At 40.6% G+C, this 12125-nt stretch overlaps 1 long non-coding RNA gene across 1 annotated transcript in view; it reads right to left on the minus strand.

Moving 5' to 3' along the window:
- LOC143694120 (uncharacterized) overlaps positions 1-12125 on the minus strand; it is a 267052-nt gene that overhangs the window by 190436 nt on the left and 64491 nt on the right. Inside the window, exons 8-10 of the long non-coding RNA XR_013182349.1 lie at positions 11959-12070; positions 3234-3333; positions 392-448 (exon numbers count right to left, since the gene is read on the minus strand). This is a non-coding gene — a long non-coding RNA (uncharacterized LOC143694120). The remainder of the gene's footprint in view (positions 1-391; positions 449-3233; positions 3334-11958; positions 12071-12125) is intronic.

Here is a 12125-nt window from a genome sequence, read left to right on the forward strand (position 1 = left end):
CTGACAGAAAAGGCTGCATCTCTTCAACACTAATGTGTGGACACAGCAGAACATGTCTCTTTTAAACAAGAACTATCATAAGGGAAAGTCCAACAGCCTTTGGAAAGAACTGGGAAATATATTGGGAGATTTTACTGCAATTCTTTGCTTATTATAGATGTGCATTTTCTGTGCTGCCTAGCTGCTGTCTGGGGCTCTGGTTTGGGAACTGCACAGAGCAAGACGAAGCTGAGGAGCTGACAAATGGGCAAGCAGACTGGTACAGAGCATAGCAGTAACTAAACCTCCCCCTCCAGATGCTCCCCCTGCACCAGCCACTTCTTTCATCATAGCCCCACAGTGATGCTTCATAGTGCCTATCATACAGGATAATCTGGTTGCATTGGCTTACCTCAGATACCCGCATCCATCAAAATCCATGGCAAAACCATACACATCTTGTGTTACCCTGTGAGCAATATCAAAACATAAGGAGGCCAATTCATTCCTTTAACTCAATTTCCAATTTCTCTCTCTTTAGTAAGTGCATGCATGCTTTTAATAATATTTCTTTAGTTCTTTACCAGGACTTGGTCCTTTTCTTTTTTTCCTTTAAAGCAGAAAAAATTATATTATTGGAGTTGGTTTCATTTCACTTTGAGAAAAGTGAAGCATGCTGCAGCAAATGTATGCAGTTGGACTTGGGAGGCTGGAACTCCCACACACACAGACCATTTCTCCTGGGAACTGAAACACTTTTACCATGTGTTGGGTGACAAAACACATTAGTATGTTCCTTTTATAGAAACGCCATATACCGCTGTGTTTTAAGCATACTTGGGTAGGAACGTTGTAGCATGAGCTCTGGAAAGTTGGACTCAGCTGAGTGAGTATTAATCGTTCCCAAGGAAAGGACTGAGATGAGATTTGGCTTCTGTGTTATGTTCTAGTGGATATGTAGCAGGCAGCTTGTATTTGCTTTGGGAATTTTGGCATACTCCATTGCAAGTGATTTGATAGAGAAACACATGTATCCTGCATAAACATCAAGGAAATCTGTATTTAATGAAAGCAAAGCTGCATGTGCACATACACAGAGGAAAAAAGGAGGAAAAAAAAGAGGCAGCACTGCAACTGGACTCACAATCAGGCTGCAGGTGAACCCTGAGACAGATAAGCACTCACCAGATGTCATCTTCACCCCCTAAATTTGCATGTCTTGACCCAGTGGGGAAACAAGAGAAATTTCTCCTGTTTTATAGGGCAGTGGATGTGGGTACAAGTTCACAAGAATATGCCCTGTGCTCCCATACAAAATTTGTGTAATGACCACCTTGTTTTACAGGTCCAAGATAGAAGACTTGTAAGTAGACCTTTGTGCTTGGATTGTGATTTTTTTCCCTTTTTTGACCTCTGGATTGCCCTTTAAAAAAATAAAGCACTTAATTCCCAGTACTTCTAATTGCAATGAAAACCTAACAGATTCAGTTTCTTGAGCCCAGTCCTGCAGGTGGCTCTGGAAGCAGCCTTGTTTAAATTCAGGGTAACAGAATTACCAGAATGTGTAAACTGGGCCCTGAGCAGGTATGGGGGTGCTAGAAATTACTTGTGCCAGCAAATTGGCATTTATAAAGCTTGACCTGTCCTGTGTGAAATGGTGAGGCCTGTGAAAGCTAAATTGGTCTTCAAGGAATAGCACTAATATCAGTCCTTCACTCCAGCTCTGCAATAACCAGGCATGGAAGACTTAGTGCCTTAATAGCTTCTTTATGGGTCAGCCTGGGCTCCTGTGCCCTGCACACATGGCCTCGGTCTGCAGTCTTGTGAGGAAACATCCCAGTCTGTTCAGTTTGCTTTTCCTACCTACAAAAGAGGTTTCTGGAGAGGCTTTAAAAAACCACAGCAGTAGGAGAAAGAAGCAGAATGATTTTTGGAGTTGTCTTTCTAGAAACGCCTCTCCCTGCTGCCTGCACTCATGCTTTGACAGCAGAACTGCTCTGGAGTCACTGATTTATTCTTGTCTTTTGTGAGGTGTTGGGGAGATCTGGGCATAAAATCCAGGGCACGACTGTGCATTAAGCAGCACCATTTTCACCTCTCTATAGCCCTCTGTGCTGCAGCAGATTCTCTCTTCATCATTGCTTTAAGTTAAAGGAGAAACTCCTTAACTATTTCTCCTGACATTTGGCTTAAAAGATTTTTTTAATCGCTATTGCTGTATATGCTTCACTTTTCTGCTCTGTTCCCTTTCTCCCAATTATTTTGAAAATATTTGCCATGCCAACATTCACTTTATATTTCTGGCATTTTGGGATTTCAAACTTGAAAATATGTCTCAAATACCAGCATGAGTTTCAGACAATGAAATCATTAGCTTGAAAGAAAAAGCCTAAGCTGTCCATCAGCAGAAATGTTGACTATGTGACAGAATGCATAGAGCTTGTTATCCAGGAAAGGAATTTTTTTTTTTTAATGCAGGAAATAACCAGAATGGCATTTATTTAAAAAGATAAGAAAAGGGATTAATAAAATGTAGTTGTTGGAGCATTTAGGTACAGTGATGGGCCAGTGAAAAGTTTTCAGTGTTTTGATCAAGAATAATGTTAGGTGTTCAGGGTGTAAAGGTAACAGCAGCTCAGGGATATTTGTCCAAGTATTTAGTTTGGAGATAGTATTTCTGAAAGTCTGGTTAGTGTTATAATTGCTTCAAGCTTCTAACTGTTTTATAGTTTAAGTGAAATTACATCTTCAGAGGAAAATATTGGGTTTATTTACATCTCTACTGTAGTGTAATTTAAGAACAGGTAAAATTGAGCATCAAATAAAAATTTAACACAATTATATTCTGATCCACAGCAGTATTCAAACCTAACTTTTTAAATCTGAGCAGTTTCATTATATCTGTTGGCAGTGCCATCTCAGCTGTGTTCTTTATGTTACCTACAACCATATACTACTATGCCACATCAAAACAGATGATTAATATCATATCATGAAACAGAAAAAAAGCTTGATTTTTACACAATGAAAAAAAAAATCTTAAATAATAAAAACACCCCCAACTTTTCTCTGGATGAATCTATACACAATTGCTATGGCATACAAGAGCATCTCAATCTGTGTTGCTGCAATAAAGAAAAATCAGAGCAGTGCTTTGCCTTATTGTCTAAGGTTAGAGACAATTGTGTCTACCTCATCCTCCTTCATTTCATATAATTCTCCTTCAGGAGAAGAAGCAAGAAGGGGTGGCATACCTGTTGCTTGAAACAGACAGATGTCTCTGCTATTATTACAAGTTTAATCCTAATTCAGTTCCTCCTGGTGTGACTGTGTCTTATGCTGGATCTTCTGAAGCTGCAGATACATTGAAAGAAAGCAGGAAAAAATATTAACGATGTTTTGCAGATCAGTTGGTGTCAATAAATATCCAGATTTTTTTTATATGGCTGAGCCAATTTAATGTATGCTTTTATTAAATGCCAGAAGCAAAGGACATTCTGAGTGCAAAATATTGTAAAGTGTGAAAGAAAAAGGTGACTCGGCTGTATGGTCAGTTTCCTCAAGCCAATCATTATTAACCCTGTGCTCCTTGTGACCTTGCCTAGCCCTCTCCTGAGCAGAGATGTGACTACAGCAGGAGGTTAGATGCTTCTTCAGTACTCTTAGTCTGAACTTGAATGCTTATTTTTGGCTATAGAGCAAGTCATTTTGGGAAGGAAGAATTTTTATGTTAGAAAGCAATCATTAAGGATAAATTAAGTAGGCTACACCATTGTGTAGGGTATAAGGATCTGGATGAATATAGTACAGTCTCTTGGCAGCTGAGATGCTGTATCTGCTTTTAAAACTTGCCTGCTGCAGATTTTTAAAGCTTTGATTTACAAAATCTCAGGTATAGGGGAGCAAAGGATGCTCCACAGGGATCTAATGATCTTTTGAGAAATGTGCTGAGGGGATATGGCCCCCTTTAAAATACATTTTTGCCAACATACGCTCACACTTCATATGCCACGACCCCTCTCTTTTGGGAATGACTGTGCAGGATAGAAAACTGTGTTTTAGTCATACACAGGGACACACAGACGTGGTAGGTGGGCTGGGCTGATTGCCCTCTTTCCTGACAGTGATGTCTCTGAGTGCCTGGAACAGCCAGCCCTGCCCACTGCTGCTCTGCTGTCTGTGCACATGATGCCCTTTGTGACAAAGACTCTCTTTTTCCTGCTCTTCTGCATAGTAGCCAGCCCTCTGCTAGGATGTGAGGTGGTGCAAAGCCTTATGTTTTCTAGATCTGATGGGAATGGATCCATACCCTTGGTGTAATCACACAGAGGTCTGAGTTGTTGAAATGCTGAATTATGGATGAATTATTGCAAGTCAAGAGAGAAAGGCATTGCAGATCATCTGGGAAAGACTGTGACTGGCAGGAAGCCACTGGATTTGTAAACTGGATAGGGTCCACAGGCTGGAGGTATATCCTCCTAACACTAGGCATTCAGGCAGAAAGCTTTAAAGCAACTTAGTAAAAACAGTGAATGACATCATCAAATAACTCCTAAGATTTACAGAAAACATTTGTCATTTTTAGAATAAAAAGAAGAGATTTGCACATTCCTGGCCAAAGCAAGTGAACAATTGCTGCCATCCTGCCCTTCCCTTTTCTTACTGCATTCATCTCCTTTGTCTTCTATTTAACTAGAGCCCACAGTTACATCTTCCAGTTAAAATGGGAATAAGATAGAAGTTCCAGTGAATTTAGTGGATGCTTAGAAAGAGCTTTGGAACAAGAAGCAAGATCAGGATTTTGAAAGATCTGCAAATAAATATATCCTGGCACATAAATCCAACTGCTTTCCACTGAGAAATAGTCACTTTCCCATTGTCCTTCTTGCACTAATCAAGGCAATGCTTGTGAAGGATAACTGCTAAATTCATCTCAATTTTGTAATGCTTAACTGTGTCTTGGTACTTCTCCTCCCTAAAAGTCTCTATGGTAGCTTTATACTGACTATGAAAGGAAAAGTCACTTAAGGCAAACTGGATAGGGAGCAACAGAATAAACTGCACATATATGGCTTAGCTGCATTTTTTACCATTATCATCTCTTGTTGCTATGGAGAGACAGATTTTATATATGTGCCAGCAAAATTGGGTTATTCAGTGCCAAGCTACCAACTATTGCAGAGATTTCAAAAATGGGTGGCAGAAGTTTCTCTCCTTAATGGGGGGTTCTGAAGGACAGAAGACATTCATCTCCATTTGTCAATTAAAGGTTAGCTCAGTCACTTGAAACCACTAGATTTTTGGCACACCTAACATAATTAACTCTGCCTGGAGTAGTTTTAATCAAGTCTCAACACAGAACTCTCAAGTTCTGTTCTCAATAATGTAGCTGTTGTGGTGCTGATCTTTTTTTAATTTGATAACATATTTCAGGAGATGTCAAAAGTTAGAGCTCTTCTCTCTTTTGGCACTGTTTAAGAAAATAGAAACAACAACAACAACAACAAGGCAATATGGAAGACTGCCATAGAAAAGAGTAAAAGACTACCTAAGGAAAGTTACAGTCAGAGTATTAAGAAGCCACAGATCACATCCTCTGATCTGATAAAATTTTATGTGGCATTTCTTAAAATGTGGGTTTCAGCCTTAAGGTTCATATTTTCAAACTTCCTTCACACCTTTAGAATAGAAGAGGTCATTTCTGAAAAATAATCTTCTTCGAAGAGAAACACAGTGCAGAAAGAAAAAATAAATTTAAAAATACTTTAAGAGCTACTAGCCCACCAAGAGTTATGGTAGCTGGAAACCCTCCTGCCAGAATAGCTTTTAAAGATGAAGCACCTGGCAAATAACATCAACAGAAACAAAATGTGATGTTAATATAGATCCAGTGGCAAGTATTCCCTAGATTTCATGAGGTTGGCAAGAAATGAACTCATGTGCACTGGAGTTTGTGGAGAGAACAGACTGCCAGAAGCACACAAGCCTGTTTTGTAGGCAGTGTTAATTTAAAAGATGTTAGCAAAAGCAAAGAATAGCACATTCTACCTTGTTCTCTGCCTCAACTATAAAATGCAGATTTATTCTTAACCACATTTCCCTTTATCAATACAGCTCTGACTTGGGATCAGTTTGGAAAATGCTTTTAACAAGGGGCACAAGGAATGTTATTCAGCATTTCAGCAAGCAGCACAGTGATGTAATCTCCTCCCAGAGTCCAGCTCCAACAAAGCCACCCAGTTCACAGCCTACTGTCTCCCAGCCCTGCCTCTTGTGATCCCATCTGCTATCAGCCTGAGCCACACCACAGCTTGCTAAAAGCTCATGCTGGCCCAACGAGCATACCTAGAGCTGTCTAGAATGCAGAAGAAATCCTACCAAGCACATAGCCCTGTTTGTTAAGCACAAAGGAGTTCAGCTACCTGCATCATATCCACTAAGGCTCCACCAAGATCCTTGGAAGTATGAGTGGCTGGAGTGAAGCACTGGCAGATGAAATACCCACAGCAGTTCCTCACTTATCAAAACTAAAATTCACCCTTTTTTTTTCCTTTTATTTTGTCTTGATGTCACTCCTCATTTCCTCCAGAGCAAACACCCCTCCCAGGGAGGAGCTGGAATCACCAGAAGAAAGCAGGGAGCAATTGACAGCAAAGGAACCTTGCTCATTCCTGTTTTCCAGAAAAGACAGCAATCACCATTTTGGCTAATACCAAGGCTAAAGCAAGACATTTAAATAAAAAAAACTTGATTTGGAACAAAAACAGACCTGAAACCAGATGTAGGGGTGTGAAGTATGCTCTTGATAGACATCAAATTAAAGAGGTATATTTTTCTTATCAGTTTATCCGACTGACTACTGAGTTAAATATACCTGTTGTTTTCTGACATTTGTGTGAGCTGTCATCTCAGATGTGTATTTCAGTAGAATTACTAGCTCAATATTCAGAGCTGCTTTACTATAGTGTGCATCTGAAGGCATACTTGAATTCTAAACAAGTAAACATTTAATAAAAAATCTCCTCCATAAGAAGTAGAATGACAGCAAACAAAAAAGCAAAACTCAAATCCCTGAGCTGTTCTCATAAATCCCCTCAAGCTCTATAATGACCTGGTGGGTGATCAGTGGTCGTGTCACATGCATTTGACAGCTCAATCTAGCTCCTGCTGGACCACACTACTTCAAGTAGATTCTCACTCCCTCCACAACTGTGGCTTCCCATCTTTGTGCAACTGCAGGGACTCTTGCATCCCCTGCATGCCCCCAGAGCATTGTCTAGATCCCTGCACCACAATCCAGAGGCCTGCAGTCCTCTGATCCCCAGCCCCACAGCAGTGAGGACTACCTGAAGGCAGGGGAACAGGGCATTGTAGCTGCTCTCCTCTGGAGGTACATCCACAGCACACAGGACAATCCCACAATGGGAAATAAAGCACAAATGCAGAGCACACAGGAAAGATTGTCTAGCTCAGACAAATTACAGGCTTGGTGCAGGAATTGGTGGGTGAAATTTTATGTTCTGTGTTATGCAGGAGCTCAGGCAAGATAAATTATTGCCTCTGGCCCTTTTATCTGTGAGTCTGTAATTGGGCACTTTGCTGGTGGTACAGAACCCTCCTGTAGCAAAATCTCAAGATCTCTCTTCCTTTTGGAAGAGAAGTCTTGTGCAAGAGCAAAGGCATCCTGGAATTACCAGATGACATATTTTCATGGATAAAGAAAAGACTATAAATCAAGAGTATGTATGATATTTCCTATGGGAATTCCTCCATCCCATTCCCTGCTTCCACCATGTTTATCCAAGGCATAATTAGAGGAAGTGATACACATTGGATTGAATTGGTATCTCCATGGGAACCAAATGACTCTGAAGATCAGAACCTTTTGTATGACAACATTTTTGTATTTTGTATGAGAATTTTGTGCACTAAAAGTTAATTTTTCATTACCCAGTGGGACAGGAACATTAGCTATAAAATTCTTCTGTGGATGTGGCTGAGAGAGAGCCCTATTTTAAAGCCTTTGAAGTATGTGAATACATCTCCTCAACAAACCCATTTACCCTTGTTCCATTGTGCAAAAGTAATCAATTGGACTACAGGGCCTGAAGATCCCCTTGAGATTTGGCTGACTGAGAAAATATGCATCTTTATACATGATCTGTTTGGGATACCTCTCTAGGGGATCTAAAAATCAAGACCCACTGTGTAATTCTATGTCTAATTTCAAGACATATTGGGTCCACATCCATCAGGCACGGCCTTGTGGAATTCCTCACACCCACCACACATTAAAGAACCCTCCAATCTCTGGGACTCACAGGGTGGGGGCAGTGGCTAACGAGAGTGGGGTTGATAATTGCAATTGGATTTGCATTTTTAATGTTTGATGTAGCTGTTGATAGCTGTATGATTCTTGTTTTATTGCTTCTGCTGTTTTGGTCTTTTCTCCTGCTGTCCACTATCTTCACCACCCTGGTGGACAACCCACGTGAACTGGTGGAAAGTCCCTGGAAAACACCATTTGTGCCACTATGTGGTGTCAGGACCTCAAGATCACAGCTGAGATCTGTCTTGAGATAGATATCTTGAGATCTGTCTCAAGCATTGCTACCAGAGAAGGATTTTACCATGAGAGAAACACAGAATGGAGCAACAAAATGGCACTGCCTCTGGGCTTTCTGAGGTCTAGCACATCCTGGGCAATGCTTCCAGGCAAGGGTTCCCACTGTGGCAAGTTGTGTGGGATGGCAACTGTTCATATGCTTATATGTGGCATATGCACTGGTAAAACAAAGATCACCCCAGGTTTTTGTCCACGTGTCATCTCAGCCCTAGGGGGAGGTAAACAAATCTGGGGGAGAAGAATGTATCACTGAAAATGGGCATGAGCACTCTATAAGGAAAGCCAACTCAGCAACTGTGCTGAAGTCAGCTCAGGCTGGATAAAACTCTGGCACCAACTCACAACCCACCCACTTTAAAAGAAAGACTGAGCATGGGCCTAAACAGCATTAGAAGCAAGGGAATAATTTAACCAAGAGAATAAGAGAACTGTATAGCCAAGAAGCATTAATTCCTTTGTCTGTAAAAAATGTGCATATAATGAAAAGTATTGAACAATCCCAGGACTTCCACCACCAAGAACGCCAAGAAATCCAAGGTGAAGAAGGACTAACAGGAGGCTACTGGTCCATGGGTGGTGACTACCTCTCTCCCTCTCTCTCTCCCTCCACTCTTTTCTAATTTTTTCTAGCTCTCTACCTCACATTCACTGTTAAATAGAATTTGTACTCTTCACTTCAGCATATGATGTCATTTGCACCTTAATTTGGGCAGAGCCATCTCTCAATAATCAGATGTTAACACCTTCTCTGGGCTGCACACCCCGATAACTGACTAGCAATTGAGCCACAGGATGGAAGACTCTCTGAAAATCCCACCTGGTTGCTTTAAATGAGCCCCCTAGGCTGCAAAGCACATGCAATGTGGCTCAAAAAACCCAGAATGAACACAACATGCTCAATTAGTTTTACATCTCTCTTCTCTGACACAAAGCTCTGCTGAATACTTTGGGAGAGACAAGTAGCTATATTGCACCTGAGGTTCTCTCTTACAGGCCTGATTAACACCTTTACAGCAGATAAACCAGTTTCACAACTGTGCCTTGAGCAAGTCAGAAATGTGGCCATATCTCTCTGTTTGGCCTTGGCTCCCTCCTGGCTGCCAAGCTCACTCAGGAACACTGAAAAAGATGTTGCCAAGGGAAGGGTGCAGCAGCAGTAATGTGGAAGAGAAGTCTGCTGCTCTTCCTTCTTGTCAGGGGAGGCAGTGCAAGCATGAAGCTCTGGAAAGGAGGTTTTTTTGATTCACTCCACTTCTAAATGCATTTTCAGACATGGCTGGGTTAAACTGCCCTGGAAGTAATGTCCTGATATCGGGCAGAGTAAAGGAGGAGTTACAGTTGATGGGAGCATGAAAGGTAGAGGAAAAAAAGACAGTGCTTCTTGCATTGAAGTGTAAGTCTTCCTCTCAGATATACAAGCAGTATCATAAAAAACATCACAATGAATATTTTTTATATACAGCACATAAACTTGACTGACGCTCCTTTGGGGAAAAAAAAAAAAAAGACATTTTCACCCCTGTGGAGCTTTCATGACCTCTGATCTCACCTATGGTCAAACTGCTTGACCCTTCTTTACAGAAGAGAAAGCACAGCTTTGACAAGACCAAGACAATACTGAGATCAGGAACAGCCTGGAGCTTACTGCAACAATATATTTACACAAGATGTGCTTAAAAAATACTGGCTGCCATGGTTAGCAAAAATGCAGAACATTTCTGCAATCTTCTGTAATATCTCTTCACTTGGCACTTGCACTCCTGTCCTCTGTGGAAGTCCAGCACCATGCCATTGAAATACACTACATTCATCAGCTATCAAAAAACAGAGGGGGAGAGAATAACAATATCACTGCTTCCAGTGCTGTGTCAGATCACCACATTAAAAAAAAAAATCACTGTAATATGACCAGGAGTGCAAACAGGACAAAAGCCATGTCCAAAATTATGATAGAAAGATCAACCTTGCCTGGTAGAAAGCACTCAGGAACAGCTTGGAAGCTTCCATTGTCATTAAGGTGCATTTCAGAGTACAAATTAATTAGCAGGAGTCTTTCAGAAAAGAATTGAATGCTTTATTGGCAGTTCTCCATGTGAAAGCCCTGTCACCATGGCTGAGAAAGTGACTCAGAAATGAAAACGAGAAAGAGACAGAGAACTGCCACAATATCCAGCTTCCCCATCAACACCAACCCATCAAGACATTCAGGCAGCAAATTCTGGTTTTAAATGCTATTGGTCACATACCATTATATAACTAATATCATCATATATTACTCTGAGCTGTGCCCTGTTGTACACCTAAGTGACAGAGCATCTCTTAATGTAATGTGGAGTGGAACAAATACAGGAAAAAAAGATACAGATTTTATGGGTAGCATGGCTGCTACCAATTTACAGACTGATTATCCAAACTGATTCATATTTTTATATTTAATACGATTACATTTCCTGCTACCTTCACCCTCCTCCACATTTTTCCCTTACAGCTCAGATGCTTTTTTTTTTTTAATTCACCAAACAGATGCAAAAGCTGATATTTCTCTGCCTACATTTTTCTTGCAAAAACCCTGCAACTTTGTGTTTAATGAGGAGGAGTTTTAATAGACAGATAGAGAGGTTAAATTGGCTGACAGAGAAAAAAAGAACTGGATAAGAAAAAGATCAGGTTTCCACAGAAACAGAGCCACATCCTATAATATTCTTGCCTTTATGCATTTATTTATTTATTTCAGCTATATCTGTTCCCAAGCTATAGGTTACAATAATGTCCAGGAATTCAGAGTTGAAAAAACTCTGCTTTTAATAGGGGGCCATATCTTCAGCTGCTATAAATCAGAAGAGCTTTGCTGAAGTCAGCATTGCTAATGGCATCAGCATGATTTATACCACTTAAGGATTTGGCCCAAGTGATCCACCAAGGAATTAAACTTAAGAATAAATAAGCCAGAAGGTTTACATAAGAAGGAAACTACCAGAAACCACTACATGGGAGTTTGGGACATAGATGTCCTCCTTTGTGACGGCTTTTCAGAAAGTAAAGTTCTTATGTAGGTCCCCTGTTTGCATGAGGAGAATGAGGGAAGGTGCACCCCTCAGCCTGCAAGCAGGAAAGGCAGAAGGCAGGTCTAACTATCCACACAAAGGGTAGCACAGTGTTCACTTGGTTTACACCTTCATTTTTCATCCTGACCCTAAAACTCTTCTGAAGAAGAAGATGCTCTTAGAATTTTAAAGATATGCTGAGAGAAGCGATTTTCATTGTCCATTAATCACTCAGCTGCACATGTATTTCTCTCCAAACATTTAATGGTGATAGGGAGCTTCATGGGGAACAATGTGTTGGTATTTTACCTGCAGTTCACTGTATCATTGTGTTTGGCAGATGAACTCAGAAGAGACTTTGGAAACTGCAGCAATGTTGTGCCAACTAGTTCAGTGGCATTTTAAATTTCCTCTTCTGCAACTAAAATAAAAACAAAATCAGTTATGCTAGAATGAAAGAGAGACAAAATCTGACA

This window comes from Agelaius phoeniceus, chromosome 1, assembly GCF_051311805.1.
Source record: "Agelaius phoeniceus isolate bAgePho1 chromosome 1, bAgePho1.hap1, whole genome shotgun sequence".
In the NCBI taxonomy this organism is placed as follows: domain Eukaryota; kingdom Metazoa; phylum Chordata; class Aves; order Passeriformes; family Icteridae; genus Agelaius; species Agelaius phoeniceus.